This window comes from Danio rerio, chromosome 17 (genome assembly GCF_052040795.2).
Source record: "Danio rerio strain M-AB ecotype USA chromosome 17, GRCz13ab, whole genome shotgun sequence".
In the NCBI taxonomy this organism is placed as follows: domain Eukaryota; kingdom Metazoa; phylum Chordata; class Actinopteri; order Cypriniformes; family Danionidae; genus Danio; species Danio rerio.
The window spans coordinates 31,445,432-31,459,960 of NC_141037.1; the positions used below are offsets into that span (position 1 = coordinate 31,445,432).

The following is a 14,529-nucleotide window of genomic DNA, read 5'->3' on the forward strand; positions in this document are numbered from 1 at the left end:
GAAGTACAGTATATGTTGCACAAAATCAAGACAAAGGGGTTAAACAAAACTATTGCAGAAAATTAAATGTAAGATGTCACTTTGCAGCTTTACATTCAGATCTGTATACGTTTTTGTTTGTTTGTTTGTTTGCGTTGCTCGTTTATAACCAATCAAAGTCGTTTCTGTTGAGTTTAAACATCACAAGCATTAGAATAGTCTTGAGTGCTCATACTGATACTGACTAAAATCTGAAATATTATTTTCTCATAAAAACAAAGTGCTGAAACAATGTAAGAGATTCATTCGTTTTTAATAATGTGTTGGACTAATTTCAGTTCTGAGTTGTTCAAATCTCAGTGTAGCCAGGATATCATGTGGTTCCTTCAAACACAAACGCAGCACAAAAATATGATGAAACCATATATAATGTATTGCTTTGACACAAATACTCATGTGCTTCTTTATAACTAGCTGTTAAAAGTTTACTTAAATGTGTTACATGACATTTGATTATGACAAACTGTTTAGCATATTTACAGTTTGAACAAGTTGATTTGCTAAAAGTTTTATTAAATTGTGTAATAGTGATTGATAAGGGATTATATTATCAGATGCTTGTGTAACCTGTCTGTGTGAGGGAGTAAACAAAAAACAGACACCACTGTGTGTATCAGTATTAGAAGTTGTTAATAATAAAGAGACTTACAATTTAGTTCCAAAGAAAGCCACAACAGAAGAGCTGTCTTCAGTTCCATGGCTGTATTTGTGGGAATAGCCAGTCTGATATCACAAGGTAACTATTAGCGCTTTGGGTCTTAGATTAGCTAAGTTAGAAATAAAATGTTTTATTATTATTATTATTATTGTTATGCAACATAGGCTCATTCTGAAAATGTAGCTCTATATACATTTCTAGAGATCGTGAATTATGTAGCCAGAAGTATGTATGGCTGCATTTCATCCTTAAAACAAACACTGCTGGGCTATATAATGCCATTTATTTTTGTGCTTACGAGCTGACCGATTACCTCCTTATGGATGGCTTTCCCACTGTTACCAGTTTGTCTAGTTAACTCGCCATGTACGTCTGCAGACTTGAGAGACAGAGAGGAGTTGACCACAACGACAGGGTTTGAGTCCGGTGAAGAACTATTTCAGAAAGCAGGTAAGACAAAAACAAAAGCCAAAAAAATAGAATAAACAAGTAAATAACAAAGTGAGAATATGGTCAAATCTAAAAACATGGTAAAAGTCCAGCTAGGGCTTCTCTTTTTCTGGATTGCTTTTCAAAACTGTCGAACTGTCTGTTCAGAATGAGCCTGGGTTGATTTTACGTATTGTCAGAAAAGTGATTATTTAGTATGATTTTTAGAAGAAAACATGCCCCAAAACCCCACCCCTAACCCTACCCCCCATTAGGGGTGAACAAATCATACTTAAATAGATAAATGAGATTGTAAAAATGAAAATTAATTGTCCACTAAATCAAAAAGCTATAAATTGCTGTGAGATCGCGTTGCCAAGAATACATTATATGAGTTAAAATTTATATTTTAAAATCATTAGACTATTACAATCTACCATGAATACATTTTTTACATTTCTAACCAAAATATTATTAAAATATTTTTTTATTAGTAATATTCATTGCTTTATTGACTTTAAAGGCATTTTCATTGCTTTATTGACTTTAAAGGCACAATTCTCAATATTTAAGGTTTATTAAACCCTTAGATTCCAGATTTTCAACATGGAAATAAATAGAAAAATAATTCTTTCAGTTTTTAGATAATATTTAAATCTCAATTTCAAAAACTGATCCTTATATGATTGGTTTTGTAGTCTAGGGTCACAAATCTTCTGTTTTTGAACAAATCCACAAATAACTTTAACTCACACTGTAGAAACCATACTGATTTACCCAAGACTGTATTCAAATACACTTTTCTTGCTTTGTGTCTTTTTTTACTCAGCACAGAGATCTACGACACTCATTTTCTTCACACAAGCTTCTTAGTTTTTCTCTCAAAAGCAAGGCTTGTGTTTCTGAACAAGATTGTTGTGTTATAATCTGAACTTGAAAACGTAGTAGTATATCATCATCCAATGCTGCCTAGAGTTTAAAAAAATCTGTTCAGATCTTTACTAGAAACTATGTTTCTGTTAAAAACACATTTGACAAAGTTTACATTTCAACACAACATAAGTGAGAACTACATCTCGGCAGCTACAGTATTAAACCTCATTTGATCCTCAATGAACACAGCTGGCAGAGGTGTGCATTTCAGTCATGCAGTTAATCTTAGTAGCAGGCAATCAAATAAAATGTAAAATGACAGCAATCATTCTGATGTGACGGAAAAGAACAATATCACAGGATGCTTCGAGCATGAATCCGGCATTAAGAGAAGGTCACGGCAAAAACATAACCTCTTCCTTGAAAAACATAAAGGATAGCGGTGCATAATTGGCGCAGAAGATTGACAGACGCGGCTAGAGCGTATAGCTAAGAGGAGCATCTCATCAATGATTTAGAATTTGTGGCTTGTGGTCCACGGGTCATGTTTCCACTTGTTCAAAGTGTCTCCCGGTATTAGGCAACCAGAATGAGACGGAGCCTTATTTTCTCCCTTTTACATCTCATTTGAAAAGCTCCAGGAGAGACGCAAGCAGAGGTTCATGATAGACTCTTTGATCACCAGCTATAATCAACAACAGAGTCCAAACACTCAACTATGCTTGCATGGACAATCGTAATCTAATTATTTAACTTATTCTGACGATATTGTGATTACGATGACGATATAATGACATTCCCTACTCCAGGGGTGTCTAAACTCGGTCCTGGATGGCCGGTGTCCTAGTTTAGCTCCAACTTCCTTCAACACACCTGCCTAGAAGTTTCAAGTATGCCTAGAAATAGCTTGATTAGCTGGATTAGGTGTGTTTAATTGGGGTTAAAACTTAAATATGCAGGACACCGGCCCTCCGGGATCGAGTTTGGACAACCCTGCCCTATTTAATGCCATCAGATGTTCCCCTTACATTTTTACATATAAATATATATTTTTCTTTTTTATGTACTATACACTGTTTTGAGTAGCTTTAAGTTGTGCCAACTGAACAGTATTTGTTTGTAGAACTGGAATGCCTTAAGTTGAGTGAACAAAAAAAGCATAATTGCTTTCTTTTTCTTTGTTTTCTCAATTTTTGAAAACATCAGTTGCACTGACCTAAATTGTCTGAAGTTGAGTGAAAAAAAACCTCATTTGGAAATTGGTACTAAGGAATAATACTTTTTTTAGAACAAACAAACCTAGATCAATTGAGAAAAAAAACTGAAATTAAAACGGAGACAAATGTTAACCAAACATTTATTGGACACAGATGAATTACAAATGAATAATTTCAAATTACATTAGCATCATTGCAGTAGTATTTTGTTGTTGTGTTGTTGGTAATATTAATGACATTAATGTTATTATTGGTGTTACTATTATTTTTGCTGCTGTTGTTAGGGTTACAAATACTGCAACTTTAATTTTTTCAAGTGGGGAGGTCTGAGATTAACTCAACTTAAAGTAACAAGTTGGCAGAAGCGTTTTTTTTGGGTGAACTTGCAAAGTTTTTTCACAAAACTGATCTTTTGAACTTAAAGAAGAAAATTTAGATTTAGGTTAACTAAATGTGTAAATAGTGCATATAAAAAGTGTTATTTTTTGTTATTAAAATGATGACCACTTCAGAACCTGATTTTAGCAAGTGCAACATGTTCCAGCATTGACAACATTTTAATCACTCAGATTTAAAAGACAAGTTAAATGTTTATGTTAAGTTTAGACTTGAATAACTTAAAAGTTAAAATTAGTTTTAATTGAAAGAATTAGATTAGGATTACACAGTTAGACAGCAACGATGTTCAACAAAAAGATCAACAAAATATGACTGGAATGTGTTTAATTCTGCAAAATCAGAGTATGTTGTTAATCACTGTTGTGTGTATTCTGGTTATTAACCCTCAATTGAAATTTTTATTCTTTTTTAAATATTATATTATTACATTACATTATAATATTTAGTTTCAACACATATTTTAACAATAGTTTTAATAACTACTACTTTTAATAATGGATCAAACATTGGATAACGTCTGTGAATTATACAATTTCAGGATATGTTCTGCCTCACTTAAAACAAAATTAGCATCACCTGACATTTTATTTGTTTATTTTTTATTTTTTGCTTGGCTTGTTTGCTGTAACAAATAAATTTTTAAAACAAAGTTCTTAAAAGGAACAGCCACAATAAATAAATAAATAAATATATAAAAAGTTAAGAGTTAAGAGCCCAACTAATGCTAACACTGTTCTTCATGACGATTACTTTAAATGTAAAGTTCTATCTCAAGAAGAACTTTTGTGGATGTTAGACAAAATTTACCAGGCTAGTAATAAGCATAGCTGGTAATGCTGTTTGTTGAGTGCTTTGACTATCTGCTTATTTTTAGTGATTTAATCATTTTTAATTGATTTTTTAGTGATTTAATAATTTGTTGTACTTCAGTTGATTTCATTACAAAGCTTTGACTGAAGTCAGTTGTAGTTTTTGTTTCTTTTTATAAACAGTATTTGTTAATCACCAATCCTCAATTATTATATAATTAACTCATTATCTTCAGTTGTGTTTCACTGTATCTTGAGCACTCCGTAGTGTGAAGACATGGAAGCTTTCATTAAATCTGGGGATTTTCTTGTGGGGGTTTAAGCGGTAAAACTGTGTATAATTGTATTTTAACAGTAATATACTTTAAATGTAAACTACAGTAGTAGACTGTAAAAACACAATACATGGCTGACAACCCAGCTGACATTATTATTCTGTAAAATCAAGGAAAAACTGTATTTTTTCAGTAAAACTTGCATCAAATTGCCTCTGTCCCTTTTATGCGTCACCCTTGTGGAGGAGAGTAGAGCCAAAGTTTGAGTCAATTTATGTTTTTCTGCATGTTTCTTTATTCAAATACAGTAATGTGTAGATACTAATATAGTGAGAGTCTCTATGTTAATTATTAGGTATCAAAATAAAAATCTGCCCAAGCAATCGGAATTTAAATTGTGTTAATTTGAATTATTGACAATTGAGCAACAAGAGATTTGGGTTAAATTGAATGGTTACAAATAACAAAAATAAGTTACTGTTATAAATATGCTTGCGTTAATCATACAACTCATTAGAAATATTTTTTCAGAAACTTTAACAGCAGTTGGTCAAATTGAGGTAGTCTACTCTGTGAATGAAATGAGTTTACTTGAGTTTTAATTCAGTGCATGTATTTTTACAGCAACAGACTTTAAAATATCAGAACATTTCTGGCAACTGGAACTTCCAGTGTTTTACTGTTAATTTACAGAACACATTTTTACAGTGTAGAGAATTTACAGAAGTGGTGCAGTAAAAATCCAGTATGTGGCTGGCAACCCAGCAACCAGTATTATTCTGTAAATTTACAACGAAAAGTTTGACAGTGTACACTATAGTGAACTAATGTAAATATTTACCTGACACAACTCAGTCTGTTAACTTTGAGTATGATTTTCGACAGATTGAGTTGATCACAAATCTCTGTTTACTTAATAGATTTGTAATCAAAACCTCATGTTAATCATGTTAAAAGAGGAATATTGCTGTCCATGTAAACGTACTGATGGTAGATGTTTAATCAGAGTATTATCTTAATCATGTGAAAATATTGTTGTCCATATAAACATATTGAGTGACAGGCAATAAGCAGGATCTCTCGCCTCACTCGGGGAAATAGAAAAAACGCAGGCGAGGGGACTCACATTTGCAGGCCTCCCTGAGGGGTGTCATCTGTCTGAACTTCTTAGCTTTAAATACGAGGGGCTCCAACTGTCTGTCCACATTGGTCTCAGCTGTGGGGATGGAGAGAGGCCAGTGACCGGCCACACTGCTGATGGATGAACACTGACAGACCTAACTGCACACGTCATCATACCTCTCTGTGACATCAGCGCAAACAGTCTGCAGGCTGTTCCTCACCGGCATTTCACAGCCTGGTCCTGAAAACACCATAATACACACAGCCACGCACACACACACAAACATACGGACCACCCCCTGCCCATAACGGTAATGAACAGAGGCCCTCCAACAGGTCTAACGCCAGGCCACCGGGCACTTTCTAGGCCAAAAACTTTGTAAACTTAGCTTGAAGTCACAATTAATGTCATTAGGTCTTTAGCCCATGTACAATGTCTAAAAATAAGATGCCCAGGGAGAAAGACTTCGCTCTTGACTCATAGTACACCCACATGAAGCTTGAAAAAGTTACAGATGAACTTTAGGAGGATACTATTGAGGGTAAAGTTAAATAAATAACTGGAGTTTAATGACATGAAATCAAAGTCACATTCAATATCAATTATAATGCAATTTCTTTTGGTAAAAACTTATTGAACTCATTTTAAATAATAATAATAATGATAATAATAATAATAATAATAATCATTATTATTATTATTATTATTGTTGTTGTTGTTGTTGTAATTATTATTATTATTATTATTACTACTACTACTACTACTACTATATTGTTATTTATTATCATTAATCTTGTGTCTATGTGTGGCAGACCAACATTAATAAATATATACATTATAGAATTATTTCATAAACACTGTTAAATTATATCAGATACAATTTCAGGATGATTCTGAACATGTATTATCATTTATCCTTGACAATATCTGGTAAGATACTTAAAAAAGTAATGTAAATTACTAATAACATCATGAAAGTTGTTTTTAAATTACTTTTCTAATTACTTTGTCTAAAAAGTAACTTAAAAGTACATTTTAATGAGTAATTTATTTAACTGACTCCACACCAACAATTAAAATATCAACAAACAGATAATAGAATTTAAACTCAAATCTTTAAATTTGAGTCAAACAGGGCCTCTTAGTTTTGTTTTGAGGGAAAATAATGTAAACAATTAAATTTAAAAAGTTTTGTATAAAGGTGTATCAAACTAGTGATACCATATTTCATACATATACATTTGAAAAAAAAAACATTACAATGTTTTGAAAGCATAAAAAAACCTTATTTAGTAGAAAAATTGTAGTATATATATAAGTTCAATATTAATACTTTGCTTGTACCTTACAGCTTATATCGTCGTGAGCTATCTTCTGTGTATTTATTAAGCATACCGTATGCAATTTTCTTGACATTTTCTTCTTTCATATGGTTGACTGTCCATTTGCTTCCAGTTTGTCCAGTTAGCTCGCCATGTACATCGGCGGACTTTAGATGCAGCGAGGAGTTGACCACGACAATGGGGTTTAAGTCAGACAAAGAACAGTTCTAGAAAGCGGGTAATACAAAACCAGAAAATAAACAAGTGAATAACAGGGTTAGAATGTGGTCAAATCTGAAAACGTGGTAAAAATCAGGCCTTTTCTTTTTCTGGACTGCTATTAAAACTGTCGGTTAGGTTTAAAGAAGTGGGAGGGCGGGTCAATCGGTGCTTTTGAAAACACTATTGTTTGGGTTTAGGAAAGGAGAAGGTGGGTCAGTCGATCGGTCAGTTAGTCAATCTACAGCGATCTCTAGTGGATTTGCGTGAGAACAGCAGACGCGAATGGCACCCGCAAGAGAAGGATTTGCAAAAACAAAAACTGCAAAAGGACGTAGCTCCTGGGATGTATTTGGCGCTCTCCAGAATTGCAAATAGCAGCAATTTTTCAAATTGAGCCTGGGTTATATAAAACTGTAAATGTAATTGAATTACCTAAAATAAAGTCATCCCTAACCCTATTTTTTAAGCTGAAAAGTAATTTAATTACAGTCACTAATTACACCCAACATTGATGCTAATATTCTAAAATAATTAAGCTACATATTAGCATTTGGAAACAAACTGAAATGGTGAGAAAATTTACAGTTGAAGTCAGAATTTTGAAACCCCCTGAATTATTAGCCCCCCTGTCTATTTTTCCCCAATTTCTGTTTAACAGAGAAAAGATTTGTTCAACACATTTCTAAACATGATAGTTTTATAACTCATTTCTAATCACTGATTTATTTTATCTTTGCCATGATGACAGTAAATAATATTTGACTATATTTTTTTCAAGATACTTCTATATAGCTTAAAGTTACATTTAAAGGCTTAACTAGGTTAATTAGGTAAACTAGGCAAGTTAGGGTTATTAGGCAAGTTATTGTAAAATGATGGTTATAATAATTTTGACCTTAAAATGGTTTACAAAAATTTAAAAAACTGCTTTTACTCTAACCTAAATTAAACAAATAAGACTTTTTCTGGAAGAAATAAATACAGACATCAGTGTGAAAAAAAATCAGACATACTGTGAAAATTTCCTAGCTCTGTTAAACATCATTTGGGAAATATTTAAAAAAAGAAAAAAAATCAAAGAGGGTTTATTAATTCTGATTTCAACTGTAGGTTCAAATCCAAAAAAATATATCTGCCATTATTAAGTGAATAGAAAATTTGAGAAAGAGCAAAAGCTTAAATAAATTTCAAATGTCTTTAAAAATGTATTTCAGAGAAACTCAAATTTTGCATTTACTATAAACACCATTTTTTAATCTTGATGAGGTATTAATTGTAGAACTTAAAGCCTATAATATTTATATAAAATAGTCTGAGAATGAACTGAAGTTTATTATATTGTAAAAAACAATAATAATTAAAACAAACATGTAAAAACATTATTTATAATTTCACAATATTAAAGAAGAAATGAAACATTTAACATTACATTTAAAATTCACTTTGTTGTTTGTCTACTATTATTTTCAAATTTTTCATCCATTAAAGTGCAGAAGTTAAAAGTGCAGTGGAGGCTTTTATATCTTCTCATGTTGCATTTGTGTACAGAAAAATGGCAACATGAGTTTCATCAGTAAAACATATCCATTCTATTCAATTACACATGTTATGTTAATAAAATGGAAAGTATAGTCAGATGACCACAATGCAACCCCTCTCTAATGTCTATTTAACCCCACATGTACTTTAGAAGAAAATAAATACAATGTGGAGCAGCAACACTCTTAACACAATGCAGATGAGATTAATTGCGAGGCTATCGAGCCACCGTGATTCTTCGTCCATTATCACGTAATGAGAAAAAAAAAACAGGTAAAGTGGATTTCGACAACTGCTAAGTGCTAAGAGCAAATCCTGTTACATGCTGTGTTAATGAGTGGTTTCCTCCGAACAGAGAAACACTTACTGCACTACAACTAAATAGCTCATGGATCTAGCATAGATTAACAGCTCAGTTAGAACAATTTACCTCGTGTTGACAGACAGCCACTTAGCGGATTTGTAGAAGAATAAAGAGCGCACAGAAAGAAAAAAAAACATAAACAAACAATTAAGCCCGTCACTGAGCGTGTTATACACAAACACGTGATACAAAACAATATGTGCAATGCTCTGGTTTTTTGACCTCATGTGAGAGCATGTATCTTCATATGTTAGTGCAGCTGTTGGCAGTAGTTCTTCTGGAGGAGAGACTATTGATTTTGCGTATTGGCTTCAGGCAAGTCCGTGAGGAACAAATTAAAGAGTCAGAGGTGCGGAGTCAGTAATTGCTGGAGCGGTCATGCCTCTTCACTGCCACTGTGTGTATTTCAGTAAAGCGGAGACCTCGCCGTACAGGACAAACTCTACTTTATGTACATCAAGGACTGGATTTTTTCGTTGTTTGTGTTGTTGTGAGATTGTCATTTGGTACTCTAGGATGTTTGAATTTAGAGCAGTATTCGCAAAAGCCTAACCTTTCTTTTAAATAAATCTGTTGAACAGAGGGAGGGAGGGGAGGGGGGGTGTGAAATGTGTTCAATTTAGCACATTTTTATCCAATACACAATTATTGGCACCCCTAAAGAATATTTTTCATTCACATTTACATGTTTTTAGCACACCAGAGAGAGTCCAAACAAAAAAAAGAGGCCTGTGGCTCTCAATTTCATTCATAAATACGAAACAAAAAGGCAAAGACAAATACCATCATTCATCCATCAAAATGAGTAAAAGCAAAGTTCTATATTGAAATTGTTGATTCTCAGAAAATAGAAAGTGACTGTAAGAAAAGTATGTAATGCATTGAATAATGCCATTAGGTAATTAACTAAGAAGTTACAATCAAACTGAGATATTCTAAATCTGCCTGAAAGAGGACTTTTGTATTGTCTTAATGCACTATGAGGAGAATAGTTTAAGTGATGTGGAATGCTGTCACAAACATTCAGCATTTACTTGAAAACAAACTCCAGCATATTCAGTACAGTTATCAGACACTACTGGACCTTCAAAATAGGGCGTTCTAGTCAGATGATCTATGACGGGTGTCAAACTCAATTCCTGGAGGGCCGAAGCCCTGCACAGTTTAGTTCCAACTCTGCTTCAACACACTTACCTGTAGGTTTCAAACAAGCCTGAAGGACTAAATTAGTTTGATCAGGTGTGTTTAATTAGGGTTGGAACTAAACTGTGCAGAGCTGCGGCCCTTTTGGAACTGAGTTTGACACCTGTGATCTATGATTAGCAAACAAACAGGACGGGTTTTGTTTACAAATCTTATAGATCTTTGATGCGCAGAGTTATTTTTTATTTATATTTTCCCAGACAGCCTGCATGTTGTTTACATAGCATCTCAAAATCTTGCAAATACAAACAGTTTTAAAAAATGAAAAACGAACTGCTTATGCTATCAGTATTATACTAGGACATGACTGGATCTTCCCAAATAAGATTGATCCTAAACAAACTTAGAAAATATAAATAGACAAAACAAAACAAAATATATAAATATAGATCACTAAGAACAAAAAGTTCTGCAGTGGCCATGCCAATCCCCTGATCTGAACCTTATATAGAAAATGACAGATTATCTGAAGAGGAACGAGCACCAATATGGACCAAAGAACCTGGGGAATCTGGAAAGATCATGTATGGAAAAATGCTCTCTAATCTAAACACTCACAGCTGTTATCTGGGCAAGTGGGGGTTAAAAAAATCCAAACATGTAGAAACCATGCATAACGTGTATTCAATTTCCAGTTGTTTTGCTTCAATTAAAGATTTGGTTATTATTATTATTATTATTATTATTATTATTATTATTATTATCATTTTAAATAAAAGGATAAACAATACTAAATTGTTTTCATTGCCTTCTTTTCTCAGTCCCTCATCTTTAACTAACAACACATTGTCTGCATGCCTTTCGGATGTGACTGCACACCGTCTGGCCCGTTCTTCTCTTCCTTTTCTCCTCGTCTCTCTGGACCCTATTAATACAGCATTTGTCAACAGATTAAATTTTGAACATGCACAGGCAAACTGAAGCTGCTCACTATCTAATGACAGGCAGGGTTGGAAGAGCGCCTTTCAAAAATCCATACCTGCCTCACCTCCATCCACAAACTATTGACAGTTGTCACTCTGGATGCAATATCACATAAACATTTTCCGATTTCTATCTCTGGTTTCCATAGCGGGATGAAATCCTGTTAACTTCTGACACGGTCATCTCCCAAACAGCTGTACGAGTCTGTCTGGACTGATTGCCACGCCACTAACAAACTATGTGCAGGGGACAAGAGGCAATGAGGGACGACTGGGATGTTTAAAAAAAAATAGTTTTTAGGTCAAATACAGTCTTGATATAGACAGGAAATGATAGTAAAGGGAACAAAATACCGGAATGAAAAACACAAATCTTAAACATATACAGTATACTCATTCATTTTCTTTTCGGCTTAGTCCCTTTATTCATCAGGGATTGCCATAGCGGAATGAACCACCAACATATCCATGCATATGTTTTACCTAGCAGATGCCCTTCCAGCTGCAACCCATCACTGGGAAACACCCATACACTCTTGCATTCACACACATAAACTACGGACAATTTTGCTAATTCAATTCACCTATAGCGCATGTCTTTAGACTGTTGGGATACCGCAGCACCCAGAGGAAACCCATGTGAACACGGGCTCGAACCACTGACCTTTTTGCTGTGAGGCAATCATGCTACCCACTGAGCCACCGTGACACCCAAATTATATCATATCAACAACGAAAAAACAAACTAAAAAAAGGGTTCCACTTAAGAAAAATAAAATGTCATATATTCAAAAACTTATTAACAAAATACAACAAAAATATAATATAATATAATATAATATAATATAATATAATATAATATAATATAATATAATATAATATAATATAATAGAATATAATATAATAGAATAGAATAGAATAGAAAGTGGACTCTTTTTATAACAGATTCAGATTTCCACAGATTTTTTTATTTGTTTACTAATGTAAATGTGTGTAAATGAAGTTTTATTCAGATTTTATATTAAATATTAAATAATATTATTGATTAATATACAAATGTTTATATGATTTATTTACAATAGAATTTGTATGTAAATAAACGTTGTTGTCTTGTAGTATGTATAATCTATGAGAGACTTGCTTTTTTTAACCAAACAAGTGGATGTAATTGGATTTGCATTGTAAACCTGAAATAAAAGTTAAAAACTTATGTATTTTTTATTTCATGTTTGAAATTTTTTAGTTACTATACTGCCACAATCATTCGACATAGAGTAAATCTGCCGATTTTTATTTGATTATTTATCTATTTTTTTAATAACATTCTGCACAGATTCTGTTTGTCCCCACATTGGATTAAAGTTACAAATATTTGTTAACTAATTAGCAAACGTTCATTTCATTCCATATCATAAAATAAATCAAACAAACAAATAAATGAAAAAGTGGTCAAACAATCTCTCAAATCACCATCAATTATCAATGGGTCAAATCCTCATTTGTTATAAATACTGTATACAGTCAACCCCAATATTATTCATACCTCTACCAAATTCTGACTTAAACTTTACTTTTGTTCAGCCAGCAAGTTTTTATTTATTTTTTATTTTTTTAATCGTAAATGACCTAGGCTTCTCCCAAAAGATAAAATACAAAATATACATAATGTATCATTGTAAAAAATATATACAGTGTTTCTAAGCTTTTTTTTCACATTTGAAAAAAACTTTACGTCATAATCTGACAGGGGTATGAATAATTTATAAGGTTTGACTGTATATTATGCTCACTATCTATTAAGCCACGACTTACTATTTATTTAGCCGATTCGAATGTTATCACTCGATTGAATGAGCATTATCAGTGGTTATCAGCTCATAGATATGGGCCAGTAAGAGCCTTCTGCGCCCTCTAATAGGCTTAGAAGTTACCAAGAATAAGTTATATTATTCATAAATTTCCCATTATTTCTATTTTATTAACGTCTACCCCTAACCCAACCATCACAGTATAACTTAAAAACACATCTGGATCTGGAGTCTTCTCTATTAGTATTGCTGATTAACCATGTGGATAGATGATTGCAGCCTTTTGAGCCTTATAGAAGGCACAGAAGGCCTCTACTGGCTCATATCTATCAGCTGATAACCACTGATAATGCCCATTTAATCAAGTGATACTTGATACCATTCGAAACGGGTGATTTAACACTGAAAACTGTGGTTGGTGTGGATAAACATGAGTGAGAAGGTGCCACAAATAAAACAGCAACAGTTTGTCTGATAAAAAAATAAGAAAAGTCAAGCATTTCATTCAAAAGAACTTTCACCTTTTGTTGCTATACTCTTGATTCCTGTGCACATAAAAAGTCACATGGAGATCAAGCAGTGTGGCACACAAACACATACACACACAGCACACACACACAGGCCTCCCTCGTAGCCATGCTGGAGTGAAGCCCTGACCTGGCAGTGTGTTGAGTTGGGGCTGAAACAAAGCAGCTCCCCAAAAGCCTGACCTCTAATTAATACTCTTGGCAAAGTGGCCCTTCACAAGACATTACAGTGATACATGTGTTCAGTGCAGAGCTCCTCCGGCCAGTGGCGCGCGAGAGGCTGTGGGGCGATGGGGGTGGCGCAGGTCTGGGATCAGGCACTGCCCACCGCCTGCTGTCACAGTCCATCTCTGTCTGCACTGGTGGCAGCAGAAGTGTGGAATGACGGAGTGAAAAGGCAGACGGGCAGCCAGAGGAGAGGCAGGCAGTAACAAGCTGCTTCCTAAGGCTTCGAATGGGTTAAAACACTCAGGGGGGATTTTATTTGAACCCATAAGTCAATGTGGAAGAAAACAGAATGTGAATGTGAATCTTTTCCAGAATGTGCTGAGGGTTTTTTATGTTCACCTTTATGTGATGTGGTCAGACTAGAAGTGTGAAAAACAGCCCAAGAAAGACTGTTTAGCCACTTTTACACTCATGAGTACGTTTATGATTTGGCATCTTGTGTGGAACACCAAAGGAGTATAGCATTATCATCTAATAGCAGTATCTAATGAGTAAGTAGTAATATATTTTATAAAGAAAAGAGAAAGTAATAGAATTGCTTTTAAATTAAAACATTTGAACCTGTATTTTT

The 14,529-nt window shown here is 33.6% G+C and overlaps 1 long non-coding RNA gene across 1 annotated transcript in view; it reads right to left on the reverse strand.

Annotated features, from left to right (window-relative positions):
- Positions 1-275: 275 nt before the first annotated feature.
- Positions 276-14,529, reverse strand: part of LOC147839960 (uncharacterized) — a 136,841-nt gene continuing 122,587 nt past the window's right edge. Inside the window, exons 5-9 of the long non-coding RNA XR_015513511.1 lie at positions 5,999-7,371; positions 5,826-5,915; positions 1,011-1,131; positions 689-762; positions 276-363 (exon numbers count right to left, since the gene is read on the reverse strand). This is a non-coding gene — a long non-coding RNA (uncharacterized LOC147839960). The remainder of the gene's footprint in view (positions 364-688; positions 763-1,010; positions 1,132-5,825; positions 5,916-5,998; positions 7,372-14,529) is intronic.